Source organism: Crocodylus siamensis, chromosome 5, assembly GCF_052110815.1.
Source record: "Crocodylus siamensis isolate JL-2025a chromosome 5, ASM5211081v1, whole genome shotgun sequence".
In the NCBI taxonomy this organism is placed as follows: Eukaryota; Metazoa; Chordata; order Crocodylia; family Crocodylidae; genus Crocodylus; species Crocodylus siamensis.
In genome coordinates this window covers 181,445,477-181,461,773 of record NC_143399.1, presented here as the reverse complement: position 1 = coordinate 181,461,773, position 16,297 = coordinate 181,445,477, and the positions used below count along the sequence as shown (strand labels likewise).

General features: G+C 44.4%; 1 protein-coding gene across 23 annotated transcripts in view; it reads right to left on the bottom strand.

Annotated features, from left to right (window-relative positions):
- KIAA1217 (KIAA1217 ortholog) overlaps positions 1-16,297 on the bottom strand; it is a 684,182-nt gene that overhangs the window by 77,992 nt on the left and 589,893 nt on the right. The window contains exon 1 of one of the 23 annotated variants that reach the window (XM_090047353.1): positions 7,560-7,698. The exons of the other annotated variants lie outside the window; for them this stretch is intronic. The gene's annotated coding sequence lies outside the window, so the exon portion shown is untranslated. Of the gene's footprint in view, positions 1-7,559; positions 7,699-16,297 lie in introns of those variants that run through there. 23 annotated transcript variants of the gene reach the window in all.

The following is a 16,297-nucleotide window of genomic DNA, read 5'->3' as shown; positions in this document are numbered from 1 at the left end:
GGTGGGCTGGCTACAGCTGGGACTGGCTTTTCTGGGGGGGGGGGGGTGCACTGGCAGGGCCTCAGACCCTCCCACTCACCCTCCTGCGCAAACTCCTGCATTAACTAATGCACCGGGCAGAAAAGCGTGCCTGTTTGCACAGCCTGTTCATGTGGTTCCCTGCAGGACTGAGTGAAGCACGGGCCGGGGCAGGGCAAGACCCTTCTCAGCTCTGGCCTAGCCGCCTCCCCGCAGCTGGGCTGGGCTAGTCCAGCTGCTGCTGGGGGTCATCCGGGGTGCTCCACAGCAGTTGGGGGTCACTGGGGGGCTTTGGGGTGCAGGGATGCAGTGGGCTTTCACCCATGCATCTCACACTGCTCCCACACCAAACTGAGGGGTTTTTTTCTGTTGGCAGGTGGTTTTAAACTGTGTGCATATGCAGTGGGCCCAATGCATTCCTGGGCAAGGAAGTCCCTGCCCAGGATTTGGGGGGACCCTGCCTCATTGGAGAGGGGTCAGTGAGTACCCTGTCTCCTCCCTTACTTTCTCCTTGGGGGGAAGGGCCAAGCAGGGGCAGGGGCGAAGGTGGGATGAGACCCTCCTCAGCTCCAGTCTAACTGCCTCCCTGCAGCTGGGCTGGGCTAGTCTCTCACACCACGGGACCCCACTTACCTCTGGACTCAGCCTTCAACAGGCTTTATTTCATATCCCTTTGTGCCAAGCACAGCCACATTTATTATTTACTGCTTCTTTGTATTTACAAGTGCACACAGAGTTCCCAGGCCAGATCAGGACCCCATTGTGCTGGGCCTGGTACAAACATGCAGAAAAAATACATTCCCTAGGCAGAATGGTTTATAATCTAATTTAGGAGATGACTCAACCGGCGGGTGTAACAAACAGGAGGAGGGAGTGGCAGGAGACGTCAGGGAGGTCAAGGGTACCAGCAATAGGAACAAGGGAAGGGTCATGCAGATGGGTAAGTATACAAAAGTTAATGACTGTGAGTCACACACTTATTTGTCTGAATTCTAAACTTTTTCAGCTTCTCCCTTTTCCCTTCCCTGCTCTTTTCCATGCACCCAGATTCTTTGGGGATCAGAACTTTTCCTACTTTTTTACTACATAAGGTGGCCTCTTTTTTTCCTTCTGATTTGCCTTTTTTCTTTGGTGGGCTGCTTTTCTGTCCCATTCTCTTATTCATTTTTTCCTTGCCATTTTTCTTCCTTCTCCACTTACCCCAAAGCTCTATACTGCTCAGAGTAACGGTGTATACTGGTGACTCTGGGGTACTGGACTACATGTACTCACAGTTAAGCCTCAGAAACAAAAGACAATCCTGGCCCAAGCCGCTACGCATGATTTCCTGCCACAGGCAACTGCAGTAACAGTGAGGGTCAGAAAGTTTCCCACACAGCCATGCCATCATGTGTTTGCAGCTGCAGCCACAACAGCAGTTGCTAAGGAGTGTGGTTTTCTTCACTTCTTGTCTATGGTGTGCTTGTCCTCTGTTCTTTGGATCGTATCTTTGGAATAGGGAACCAGTTTGCCTGCAGTTCATTTGGAAAATGAGATGCAAAACAACTACCATCACAACTTCAGTGCTCCAAGGGTAGAGGAAAAAGGGCAACACCAGATGCAGTGAACTTGGCACACCATGCATAGCAAAGCCCATAGCAGTAGCTTTACTCCTCATTGGAAAGTCAGTTTTTCAATCACTGATTAAGCCACTAGGAATTTTAATTAATTTGCATGGGGAACTAAAAGAAACCAGATTTACTCATGTAGCTCCCAGTTCCCCTGGTTTCTGCAGAGCCTTGTGCTGTGGGAAGGGAAGCCATAAGGAGTATTTCTTTCTCCTCCTCTAGCATATGTAAGGCTCAGGCAGAATTGCCAACCCTGCATTTAGGAATCCCTAAACCCTATATCCCTGCACTTAGGTATCCCTATATAGCACCACAGGCAGAAGTAGAAAGGACAGAGGAAACCTGGAGACCTGGCAGGCAGTGGAGAGCAAGGCCTCCACAGTAAATGGTGTGGTGGCTGGCATGTTTTGTGCCAGGATGTGTTTCGCCTCTTAATGCTCCAATCTGTATCTAAATGGCACAAGCAGGCCCTCTGCCCTTATTTTGATTCAAGGGAATAAAAAACAAGGAGGCAATATAGAACAGTCATATGGAACAGTAGTTACAGAAGTGGACTAAGTCCAAGCAACACTGCGGCTATTTCTATATTGACTCCTTGTTGAACCCTAACCACTGAGAAAAAAGCTCTACTCAGTCCAATTCCATACATACCCAAGTACAGCAATTAGACAGCTCAGATGGCTTAGCGCTGCCCTGAGCACATGCAAGTGCCACTCACAGGCCTTTCACTTTAGGACACTTGCTCAGGACTCATCTATGCCTCTGTGCTTGGTATTTTCCAGGCTTGGCTTTTTGTGGAACAGGAGTGAGTGGTTGGGGCCTGTTTCTCATCAGGGCTAGGGACAGACATTTAAAAAGCCTGAGCCTAAATTGATTCACTCTTTGCAGGTTAGTCTAACCAGCAAAGCTAAATCAGTTTGTAACTGCACAGACATCCCAGAAATGCAGGCACATGCCTGCAGTGGCTCAGACTAGAAGCTGGGGAGCACTAGAGCAGGCCTCCCTTCCATTCCATGGTGCTGAATTGAGGGGGTGTGGCCAGGCCCCAGCAAGATGCTCTGTTTAGGGACTGCCCTCACCAGTCCAGCAGGGAATTGATAACACAGTATTTATCACCCCGTTAAGAAAACAAAAGAGGGACATTACCAGCTACGTGTTGATTCTGCCTTTGTCTCATCTGCCACAGCACAGACCATATCCAGCATGTGGTCTGCTAACTAATACACAGACACCACTGAGCAAGGCGGGGGTGGGGGTTGGGGGGGTGGAATTCCTGCTTAGGAGGGAGTGGTGAGCGGGACGTGATGGAGCAGTCTGCAATCTCTGCTGGAGCTCCAGCCAGGGAGCAGAGGGGAGGGGTCAGCTCAGCTCTGCCCTGTCTCCCTGTCCAGTCCGGAGAGCATGCCAGGATGCTGGGGGAGTCTGGTTTAACTTAAACCAGCAAGGGGTCTAGGATAGACATTGAAAAAACTGGTTTGACCCAAATCAGTTAAATCTGATACTACATTCAACTAGATTTATCTCAAACCAGTTTCATCCATTTTCAAACTAGTTTATGTGCACTGAACATCTGTTCTGTTATAGGTTTAGACCAGTGTCTGATCACTTAAACTGGTTTATGTGTAATATCTGTCCCTAGTCTTGGGGTTTTTTCTTAACTAGAACTGACGAGAAAACTGCTGATGAAAGACTATTTTAAATCAGACAATACTGATTCATTGGAACTGAAAGATCTGGTAGAATCATACAGCTACCAAACCTGATTTCCTCCCAGCTTACTTGCTGGTGTTGCCAAAGAATGCAGGCTCCCCAGATTCACAGAACTAGAGCAGCCCATGTATGCAGATTACCCTGGGGCTCGTGTTCCCACATCTCTGCTTGTCCCCTGCTCCAAAACAGGCACTCTGAGAGGTAAGGCAATGAGTCTGAGCTTCTGGGGTAGTCCTGGCTTGCTTTCAATGTCTGCAGCTCTGAGGCAGGCCTCTCATATGGACAGGCTGGGCAAAGATATAACTCTATAAATTCTAGGCTCCCTGCAGCAGAACCAGAAACAGAGGAGCCCTTGGAGCCCCAAGTCTAACCGAGACTTAGCTCATGATTCAGGAGCAGGTGAGCTGGAAGTCCTGAGACTGAGGTTCAAGGCAGGGCCCTCAGGGATTCTTATAACTACCTACTGTGAGCCAGGTGCCTCAAAAACCTTGGGAGTTCTCAGGACTGCAGGCTTTTCTCATATGAAGTCAAATGCAAAAGTCCAGGATCCAGAATTCCCTACTGCTGTCAGCCTCCCATGTCAGGTATCTTCCCAGGCTACCCAATTTCTTCAGCCAGCTGCCTCAAGAATCTGAAAGTCATGGGGTCTCCTACCTCAGGGCAGGGCTGTCCTAGAGTCAGAGGTCATGGAAGACCTATAAACTGTGGAGTAAAACCAACCTGGTTCTCAAAAAAGTGGCATCAAACAGAAGACTCCTGTCAGCTTAATTCAGCAGCTTTATACAATCATAGAGAAGCAGGGCTGGAAAGGACCTCCATAGGTCATGTAGTCCAACCCCCTGCCTAAGGCAGGATCATCCCTATCCAAACCATCCTATACAAATCCATTTATGGAATCAGAAATTAAGGGCTGAATGAGACCTTGAAAGATCATTGAGTCCAACCCTCCCCACTCTGGGCAGGAATACTGCTGAGATCAAATGATCCCAGCAAGGTGTCTGTCCAGTCTCCTCTTGAAGACTTCCAAGGTTGGGGACTGCACCACCTCCCTGGGAAGCATATTCCAGATTCTGGTCACCCTCAACATAAATAAGTTCTTCCTTAAATGCAACCTGAAACTATCCTGTAAGACTTTATGGCCATTGTTCTTGTCCTCCCCTGCGGCACCATAGTGAATATTTTTTCTCCCAGCTCCTGATATCCACTGCTTACATACTTATAGATGGCCGCCAAGTCTCCCCTCAGTCTTCTCTTCCCCATGCTGAACAGTCCCAGATCCCTTAAGTATTTACTTAAAAGGTTTGTCCTCCAGGCCCTTAATCCTTCTTGTGGCCCTTCTCTGGACCCTTTCAAGATTCCCCACGTCTTTTTTGAAGTGTGACACCCAGAACTGGACACAATACTCCAGCTGGGGTCTTAACCAACGCCAAGTAGATAGGAACTATCACTTCCTTAGCCATATTCACAACACATCCACTAATGCATCCCAGTATGCTATGCATTATTGTCTACAGTATCGCACTGGTGGCTCATGTTCATCCTGTGATCAGCCATAGCCCTGAGGTCCCTTTCAGCCATCATTCTGGCCAGGACATCTGCTAACCTATATTCATGTAGCTGGTTACTCCTCCCCAGATGAAGCACTCTGCATTTATCCTTATTAAACTGCATCTGGTTCCGCTCAGCCCACTTTCCCAACTTGTCCAGGTCCAGTTGGATCTGCATGCTATCCCCTAGTATGGCCACTTTTTCCCATAACTTAGTATTGTCCACAAACGTGGCCAGCTTTCCACATCCTCATCTAAACTGTTGATAACGATGTTAAACAGTAGTTCCAAGTACTGAACCCTGCAGGACACCAGTGGCCACCTCCCACCACGACAATACAGACCAGTCCACTAACACTTTCTGGGTTCGACCCCACAGCCAGTTCCCAAACCCACCTGAGCGTAGACTCTGCCAGCCCACAGTCCCCCAGTTGTTTGTTTGGGGTTTTTTTGTAAGAGGATCATTGTCTAATCACTTAGCAAAACTACACAGAGAACCATTACAACACACAACTTAACACCCTAATCTGCCACAGATAAAGCAGAGGGACCATGGCACCCAACATCCTGTCTGCAAGGGTTGTTAAAATATGCTTAAGAGTTCCTAGAAAAAGGGCCACTACAGAGGAAAGCAGCCCCTTCCCTCCTCCCCCCACCCTGTCCGTATTTCTGACCATGGAGTAAAATTCCTTCTTCACTCCAAATATGGAGATCAGTTTGACCCTGAGCAGGGGAGCAAGACCCACTAGCCAGGAATCTTTGGTTCAAGTCCCAGCAGGATCTCTGGCACACTCCAGTCAAAATCCCCAGCACTGGCTGCAGCCAACACCTAATGCCTATGAGGCAGGCTAAAAGTAAAAAAACAAAACCAAACCCTGACATGTAGCAGCAGGAGAGGAAGAAATTCCCTCTCAGCCCCATGCAGCAACCAGCAAAGTCCAGAAGCATGGGAAATACCCACGGTAAAACATAGGCATAGCTACACCTAGATTAAGATTCCAAGGAGCATAATTCATTTAGGAAACATCCTGCGCTGGTGTCTGCAAAAATTAATTTTTTTCAAATTCCATTTAGTGATTTTTTTAAGGTTTTGTTCCAAAATGGACCAAACACACATCTTAACATGTGAAAACGAATGAGATTTAGCTGCCTTTATTTGTAACATATGTTCTAGACATGTCCATGTTCTCTTCTAAATAACTTTATATATAATATTTAGCATTTATATTAAACATCAAGATTCACCACTGAGGTCTCTAAAGACTTTACCTGAATGAAGCATTTGCTTTTCTATGCATTTCGATGGCTGCCTACATCTTTGGTAACTTCCCAGGTTTCACATGCATATGGTAAGATGAAAATAACATTTGATATTAAAATCCAGTTTCTACAATTCACTTGTCCTCGTGATAACCCTGGATTAGAACAGCCATTGGACAGACTTGGTATACTGCAAAGCACTTCCATCCAGGCTATTCATTCCATATTTCCCCCCATCTCCCCACTTCCTTTAATTACCAATTCTGCAGTCTGCCACTTCTCTCATACTCCACTTTACTGTAACTGAAGTCACCATCTGAATCCCTTGGGTTTACTACTTACAATCCTTACCTGGAACTCATTTCTGACCAGGATGTAGTGGGCATGTTAGAGGAGCCATTGGAAGCTGCTTAGCTGTACTGTGCTGTTCTTTGTTTTGGGAGATGGGTGGTGATGGTACATAAACTATAGTGCTCCAAAATCATGAGTGCTGATTTCCCTTGGCAGTGGCACTGGCCATTTCATCATACTATTGTGCATAGGTGACTGATAGGGGGTGCATGTGACCCCCGAGGGCCAACATTGATGCTGTTGGTAGGGCTGGTGACAGGGTCGGCGGCTTCTGCGGGTGGCCCCTCCCCAGATTCAGCAGGCACCAGTCACTCACGCTATTGTGCACTAGTCCTCTAGATGCCATCCAGTCCCTGTGCCTGAGCAGAGATGCTTTGGGTGCCCTATACCCATATGGAAAGGGGAGAGGGCATGAGTGTTGCCTCACAGTAAGAACAACAATGCACTTTAATGTACCATATGATCGCTGCTTGCCTGATAGCAGGGGTTGTGTGGGCAGCTCTGCCGGTGCTTTCTCCCTTTCCATATAATACAGGATCAAGCACATACTTTACATTGCTTTTCTTGATTATACACAGCTCTTTAATGTGCACCTGCACATAAGCCTAACCCTACAGCTATACAAATGTTTAACTCACAGTATTTCACATATTTGGATCACATGTTGCTTACACAAACTGAATATCCCTGTACCTTAAAGATCTTGTGGGAAAAGGAAAGGATACATATAAATTATTACTGAAAGTAAAGTAAATTTGTAACATGCTCTGAGCTTGCCACAACATAATATCAATTTCAAAAGGGATGGCCCGATTAATTTCTAGACATGTTTTAAAAAAATGTGGTCATTAAATAAGTCCCTGCAAGTATGTGGAGGATGGATTTTAGACTGTCCATTTTTTCAGATAATTGCTTAAAATATATATAAGTTCTCTGTCTCTCTACATCCAGGTATTTATGCCTTTAATTCTTAGACCACAGTTAAAACTAGACAACACCATGACCTAAAGTCAAATAAAAGTATCCATGCTACAGTTTGCATTCTGAAATAATTGAAATCACTTACTTTTATTTAAGGAAATCACCTGTTTGGGTACAGCAGTAAGACAAACATTTGGTTCCACTTCACGTAATACAGTTCTTTTCTTTTCCGTCTTGAATCTAAAACCTCAGGTGAGAATACTGCATTTTACATATCCAGCCATCTTGTAAAAGGTTTGCAACAGTAGAGCAGCTCCTCACCCTGACTGCTTAGAGCAAGTGTAGGCCATGTGGCATTACCCAATATCCAAGTACTAGTGCTTCAGTAGGCTAAAGTACTTTTTGCACACGATAAGCCTGCAATTTCGCCTCCCCTTAGAAGTTAGTCATTAAATAACTTCCTTGGCATCTCACCCAGTGGCAAACTGTGTGCAGCTATGTGATGATTCAATCGCTGAACCAATTTTAAAGAGGTACACAAAATGTACAGAAGACACTAATATTAAAGAATGAAGCACTACTAGATCTTGCACAGGGAGACAATTAATAAGAACAACAGGTGATCTCTATTAAAGTAAGCCATGTTATTTCTAATAAAAACTGAAATGAAATATAGTCATTTAACCCAAAAGAGAGTCTTAAATTGCTTGTATTTCAAATGGAAAACTCAAGAAAAATTGATCTGAAAAACTTTAAAGAAGTCAACTCTGCCGTGACATTTACTGGAAGGAAATGCAAGGCTCTCTCCTAAGACACAGCACCTATGCAGCGCTGAAGGCCGTCTACTAATTAACCAGTCCACTTAGTAGCTTTCCCAAGCTGAACTTTGGGTCCATCATAAATCAATTTCATTGCTACCTCTGTAGAACACCGCACAAGCAATTAAGATCATTTTTTAAAATAGATACAATAAAAAGGCAAATGTCAACCCTTCGCATAGAATGATAATAGGAAAACTTCCTTCTCCTTTACCACATCACCCCAAAAAACCCATTCCCCAGATAATGTAGGAAATACATTAAAAAAAATTAAAATGTATTAAAAAATGCATTAAAAAGAAAATACAGTATTTGCCAGATGGGAGAGCCAGAACCTAAATACCACAGGGATATCACACAACACAAGCACTTTGCAGCGTTGCAGTTATCTGCTGGGTGTTTGTTTTAAAAAGTACAACCTCTGCTATTATAGCAAGAACTTGCAAGTCCTTTCAGTTAGGGGAAAAGCAAAAACTGTTGTTGATGTGGAGGGAAAGAGTCCCAGCTGTATCAAAACAGGGGAATCTGCTGGGTCAATCTCAACCCTCCCTCTTTCAAAGGAGGCAAAACACAATTAGAGGTGCACAGGCACAGGTTTGGAGCTCAGTGGAGGCATCGCCCATGTTGGGATCCTTCTGAAGTAAAGCTGATATTATGTTTCACAGTGTTTTTCCCAAAACACTTGGTAGAAATTCATTAAGTCTCTCAGCACCTTAGTGAGGGAGATAGTATAGCTCCTGCTTTACAGATGGGTAAAATCAACACAAATGGCAGTTAAGCAATATGACCAGGAGTAGCGGTAGTTATGGGAACAGAAATCGAGGCGTTCCAGCTCTCCTTCTCATGCTCTAACCACTAAATAAAATGACCCTTCAACAAGCGGATGGAAAAATACTAATATAAAAGAGCTAGCTTTGGTATGTTGTGACATGCACCACATTTTGCATATTTAAAAAAAAAAATCGTTAGTCTAGAGCTCGCTGTATTTCCTTGTTAAATAAAAATTGTTAAGACACAAGGCCTTTTTCCCCTAGATCAGTTCTCAACCTTTTTTAGACTCAAAGATATACCTCTGAAAAGGCATCCCTCTGAGAAGTCTAGCTCTTACCTTTCACTTGTTTCTTCACTACAGAATAATAATAGGACAATTTTTCAGCTTCAAAGAACTCAGGTTGACCACAACAGACCAGAATGATTTTGACACTATAGGATTCCCATTTACAATCTCTGGATTTATTTTGTGAATTTTGTAGGTTGTTTTCATGCTTAAGAGTGCTAATATTGTGAGGCCCCCCCTTAAAGCAGGGGTAGACAATTATTTGAACTGCAGGGCCACTTGATAAGCCTTGGTGAGATGTTGAGGGCGGCACCCAAGATTTTTCAGAACATTTTAACAAAGTGTAGATTTAATCATATAATAATCATAAAAATTCTAGTATGAAATATTTAATAAAAACCAAACCCAGAACAATGGGCATCTCAATGAGCTGTTATAAGTTACATTGCTAACAGATGGTCTGGTCGGAGTGTGTGCATGTGTGTGGGTGAGTGTCCATTCTGTGTGTCCTATGTAAGCCTGTCCTGTGCCCTGTATGTGTGTGTGTCTGTTAGAAATATTATTAAAAATGTATAGTAAATAGAGTGTTGTTAGAACCACACAGCTGGCATTTCGTGCCTGGTGGGGGGGGTGGGGGGGGAAACTACCAAGAACTCTTTGTATTAAGGTATCACTCCCTTTTCTTCTTTGGCAAATTTACTATCTCTTTGTAACACTAAATCACACATACCTTCAAACTCCTCTGCCTCTACTCTTGTAAACTACAAAGGCTATGATTTAATTGGCTGTGTCCTTGAGAGAGAGGGGGGTTTGAACTTTTGGTAACCTGGAGAGCTTTTCTAAGCATGCGTAATTAGCTAATGCATATAAGCCTATCCGCCCCGCATACTTAAGTAGTTAATTATAATGCACATGGGACGTATGAAGCAACATGTTTACATACATGTTTGTATGAACCGGAAATAAGTTGTAAGAGTTCCTGTTTCTGCACACGTGCCCAGGAGAAGAGGGATAAAAGCCAGCTGAGAGTTTTTCCTCAGCGGGCGGAGTGGTCCTTTGTTTCCACTCCAACCCTATTTGCAAATATACCTTTTGTGTTGCTAATAGTGTGTCTGAGAGTTCTTCGCCTCCGAGAAACGAACCGCGATTTCTGCAACATGTCCATCCTGTTTAATCTGCATGTCTGTCCTGAGTCTGTCCCATGTTTTTCCTGTGCGTGTCCTGTGTCTGTTTCATGTTTTGCTTGTTTGCGTGTATCCACTCTGTGTATATATGTCCTCTGTGTCCCTCTGCTCATCCTGTATAATTTCCATGTGTCCATCCTGTGTTCTGTATCTGTCCCATATTTGTTTTTCTGTGTGCCCCTGTCTTGTGGGTCCTGTATCTGTCCTGTGTGTCCTATACACGTCTGTCCCACACCCTGTGCATTCTGTGTCCATCTTGTGCATATGTGTCTGCCCTGTGTATTAAGTGTGCACCCACCCTGCGCACCCCCCTGTGCCCTCCCTCAGCCATGCTCTAAGGCTGCCAATGTTGCAACAGCAGCAGACAATCAGTGTTTCAGGGGGAACAAAGCTAAACCCAGGCTGCAACCACCTGGTGCCAAGCAACTGGCAACACATAGCCCACTACATACAGGGGCCCGATCCCCAGCTCTCACCTCCTCCCATACCCCTGTGCAGCCACAGCCTGGGGAGCAACCTGCCTCAGGCCCAGGGGACATGGTGAGACACAGAAAGACACAGGAGCCATCAATCCCCACTGATCCCTGTTTGCTGCTGCTGCTGCTCTCTGGTTCCCTGCTCCTACCACATGCTGCCCTGGAGAAATCCCTTCCCCTCCCCCTGGTCTCCTGGGGTTGTCCCCTCTGCAAGGCATTTTGGGACTTTTGAGGGAGTGGGGGCAGGCAGTGTGGCATACTTTCCTTCCCCTCCCAGGCTAGCCCGGCCCACCCCCACCTGCCAGTCCCCTCTCTGCCTCCCTTACCTGCAAGTCCCTGGCACGGGGAGAGGGCAGAAGCCCAGCCAGGAGTCTCTAGCTTCTTGTACAGGGGTGGCTGCCTAGCCACTAGAGCTGGAGCTGCTGCTGGAGCGTGCGTGTATCCACTCTGTGTATATACCTACAGTATATACTGTGTATATACCTGTGCACCTACTGCACAGGGGAGGGAGGAGGGCAGAGAGATTCTGCCTTTCAGAGGGGCAGCCACAGGCCAAATAAAATCACTTCGCGGGCCAGAAATGGCCCACCAGCTGTATTTTGCCCACCACTGCTTCAAAGGACCTCATAACACCCTTAGGTGTCATGGGACCTTGGTCAAGAATCAGTACTCTAGACCGAAAGTCAGAAGGTTTCCAAGTGTTTGCAATTCCATATTTTTAAAAATAATACTTTAATTAAATGTTTGCACTACAATATAGTAAAAGAACACTGTAGAATAGAAAGAAAGTTAGATCTAATTATTCTGAGTCTGAATTTAATCAGAGAGGGCTTGTTGCTTCTCAAACTACATTATAGGAAGCAAATCATCATCCACCATTGAGGCATCTGGTTTATATTTAGCAGTTTGAACTAACTAATTAAACACTAACTTTCCATGAAAAGGGATTTGGATACATAAACGAGTTAAAAAGCTGTTCAGATCTGCTGACTAACTAGACTCCAGAAACACCTGAAGTGATATAAATAGGTATTAGAATAATTAGTTTGTTCTACAGGCACATTCTAAACAAGAGCAGAGTACATTTTCCTATTAGCAGTTTTCCTACAGGCTAACAAACCTGCTGTGAAAAATCATATCCTTAATATTATTTGCAGGATATAGGGATATTGTATCTCAGTGTAGTTTGTCTGTAATTTATTACAAACTGATAGGACGAAAATTTTCAGTAACTGGCCTCAGGGATGATAAAGTATACCGCAGAATGTCATCCCTACTGAAACTAGTTCCCCATGCAATCTACAATAAGCTTCAATATGTGTGAGGCACAAGAAGATGTTTATTATTTAAGGAATTAATCTTTTAATCTCAAAATATATTGGGGCACAACATTATAAATATTGCACGGCCATATCAATACGAAGACTGTAATTCAATCTCAGCATTCTGATACTGCATACAAAAACACTCAAGCATCACTTACTGTTTTAATTACTTTATCAGAACCCCTCAAGCCTTGTCTGTCTTGCCATTCATTATCTTGAGCTTAATTAGTTGCTATTTACTTGTTTATAATGTACCATATTGAATCAAGTTTCTTATTCAGCTTGACACCCACAGTATAAGCAAAGGACAATTCTGAGAAATTCTAAGCACTAGACCTCATCAGGATCAGAACTGCAAGTCTGGTTTATTTATTGCCTAAAATCTGTATTAAAGAAAGCCTGAAGTCTCCACTGAACATTTAACAACACCAGTCACCCTAATTTCCTCTTCAGTGCTAATAACATCGTTAGCATCCTGGACCTTTGCTATAATTTTCTCATCTCATTAATTTCTCTTTTTTTTCCTAGTTGAAAAGCACTGCAGACACATAGGGAAGAAATTAGTATTTATGAAGCCAGGCACTATTTAAAAAAAACCCCAAACACCCTACTCTGATGTATGCCTGCATGTGTGAGAGAGAGGTGGAGTGCCAAGAAGTGACAAGGATGCTCCTACTTTACCATCTGATAATTTTCAAAATTATTGCTTTTAATATGATCATGGATAGAAACAGTTAAAAGCCAGCTACTAGCTTCATCGCTGTAAATAACTATTTCCTTGACAAAAAAAAGACAAGTTGACTAACATCCTGGACAGTTTTTTTTTTACTAGGGGCTTGATCCTGCTCTCTCTGCTCTGGACAGCTTGTCCTGCAGTTGCTGGGAGTATTGCTTGACTTCAACAAGTTAGTGCACTCCCTCAGAGCCAAAAAGCTAAATCAATTTGTCGGTGTCTGTTTTCATACATATATATCTGAGGAAAGTATTGATTTTTTACTGGTTTTTCTTTTTTTTTTTCTTGTTGCCAGGGAGAGCTTTATGTGACTCAGCATACTAGCCAGCATGACGTCCACACCTGATCCAAGAAATCAGAAATTACAGATAGCAGAAGACCATTTACATCAGAAGAGGGTCTGTAGCTGAGGGCAGAGTTTCACAAGGACTTCTCACCACAGCATACAACCTTTCAGGGAGGTTTAGGTAAGATATTAGGAAAAACTCTCTCACTAGGAGGGTGGTAAAGCACTGGAACAAGTTACCTAGAAAGGTGGTGGAATATCCACTGTTGGAGGTTTTTAAGACCCAGATAGACAAAGCTTTAGCTGGGATGATCTAGTTGGTTATGGTCCTGCTCTGGAGCAGGGTGTTGGAGTAGATGACCTCCTGAGGTCCCTGCCAAACCCAACTTTTTATAATTCTATGCTCCAGGGTACAGGTGAGTGCAATGATGCATATCTGTCAATAAAGCTACCTGCTCTCTATGGTAAGAGGAACAAGAAGTCCCTGTGGGCTATCTTAATCTCAGGTGTCATTTGTTTTTCCAATGACAGGTTGGAGAGGGAAGCTGAAGGCTAATCTCCAACAACTATCCTAAGCACAAGCAGCTGACAGTCATGAAAAAAAACCTCAATAACCTTTATTATGCTGCTCTGTACTAAGCATTATTTCCCATGATCTGGAACAACTAAAATTAGTCTCAAGTTTTCAAATGCAGCCTTCCCATGAACAACCTACAACTGACTCCACTTGCATTGTCTTGTGGTACATCCAAAAAGACTGAAATTGGATGCAAAGTTCTTTCAGGTCAGGTTTCAAGGCCAGGTGGTACTCGCAGACTGCTCTCCTATGGTGCAGGGACCGAACACATTTACTCTAGAGTAAATGTGAAGCAGGCACATGGTGTAATCCTATACTTACTAAATCACTCCTGTCCAGGGTAAATTTACCTTACAGAAAGTGAGGAGTAACCTTACATAGATTCAAATTACAGGGGTAATAGTTATGGGTCCACTCCTATAGTCAGCTCAGTACAAGCTGGCCCCCTGATATCTCGTGGTCAAGCTCCGCAATAGTACCTAACCTAGTTCAGTTAGGATTTCTTGGGGTGATATCTTTTATTGTACAGGTATGTGCAACACGGCACAGATCCCAGGCCCTGTTATAGTCCAGTGAGCCTCACTGGACCCGGCTGTGCAGGGAGACTCACCAAGAGGTGAAGGACTGGCAGCGCAGCAGAGAGAGCCGGGATGCCGACATCTGAGGCAGACATGGCCTCCAGGCCCAATGCACAGGGGAGCCAACTCATGGGAGTCCAGAGCCGTCTCCTGTTGGCCAGCAGGAGCCTGGCTGGAAGATGAGACTGCACAGGCCCCAGAGAGTTTCCTCAAAGAGGGGAACATGAGCAAAGCAGAGCTTGGCAAACTGCGTGGAGGCCCAGGACTAATCCAAGATGCTGGACTGGCAGGTTAGGATGGAGTTGAAGCTGTGTGTTGAGGGACAGAACTCCTTCATAAGAAAGATGACCAACAGAGCTACGACAGAAGAGAAGGACTACCTGGGACCAGTAAGACGGGATCATAAAGGGTTCCTTTATGGGGACCCAGTACTGGGTTAGGTGCTTAAAGAGGAAAGCGGCCCCACTGGACTTAATGTATTCCAGGGAGGTCAACAAGAGTCAATTAATTGCATAAGGGTATGACTGTTCATTGGTTGGCCCATTTAAGAAATTGATTAATTGGACCTTGATAGACTTGATCTCCGTTCATCAAGAAGGGAATTGATGAACTGAATGAGAGACAAGTTAATTCATTTGATGCAAGTAAGAAATGTATCAGTGACACCAAGTGCTTATTAGCGATATAACAGAATCATTGAAATTTGAGGACAAGGTGAAGGACGCCAATCGAAGGCACAAGCCAGTGATAAGTTGCAATGCGAATCAAACCAGGTAACCACAGTTGGTCGGTTACCAGGCATCAAAACTTCATCCCTGGAAGGGCAAGACCTGAAGTGGGTTACAAGTCGAAAATTATATTGGTGGGGGAAGGACAGGATGTAGGGGAGGCAAAAAGCCCTGTGAAAGATCACGAGTCACTCTACTCACTACCGGCAACAACCACCTCTCCTCTTCTTATTCTCCTTCAGTTTAACACCGAGGTGTGGCAGGTGAGCATTAAGGGAGGTGACCAAGAGCGAAAGAGAGTGGCGACGGATCTGTTAGTTATCATCATCAAGTATGAATCTCCCACAGTGACATAGAGTTGACCAGCTTTTGAATGCAAGACATTCTTAATAATCTCTGAGCAGTTAGCTAGTTCAGGAAAACTGGTTATGTGCCTGGTTCTTGACCATGGAGTAAATGTACTATGGAGCAAAATCTGGTAGAATGCCTGATCTTGAGGTAAGGGGGGATGGAGCAAAATCCAGGGTAAAATACTCTGTAGCAATTGTGTCATGTATCCATAGCTGTGGTGTATCTTTGGATTTGTCTTACTTCTATACCTGGTCTTCATTAATATCCAGGGCACTTGCTAAAATAGACCAATTCTTACAACTTATTCACCCCAACCTTTTTATTTCTTTTATGAAATCTATGAAATATAAGATAGGGAAAAACACTGTTAAAGGACAAGTAGCGCTCATGCTTCAGTGCTGGCAGAAGAAGGCTTCCTATAGAACAGATGGCTCATACAATGCTCAGCAGGCTGTGTCTGACCTGAACACCTGAGCCCCAAGAGAACAACATTTCACTGCAGAATTTTTTTAATGTTTTGGCACTATTGCAGGTGAATGTGTGGCTAGGTCGTTGGGTAGCATGACCAGGAATTTCAGATTATGAGGCATTTAGCAGAAAATAAAAGACAGGCAAGTAGGAGTGGACATTTCTTTTCTGGCTGCAAATCTCCCAAACTAAGCTTTGAGTTCACAGGATCAGAGCCAATGTAACAAACTCTTGCTGAAGTTCCATGACCAAGGAATTGTAGGACTAGGTTTCTATATCATGCATGAATTCCCTCCCCCTAC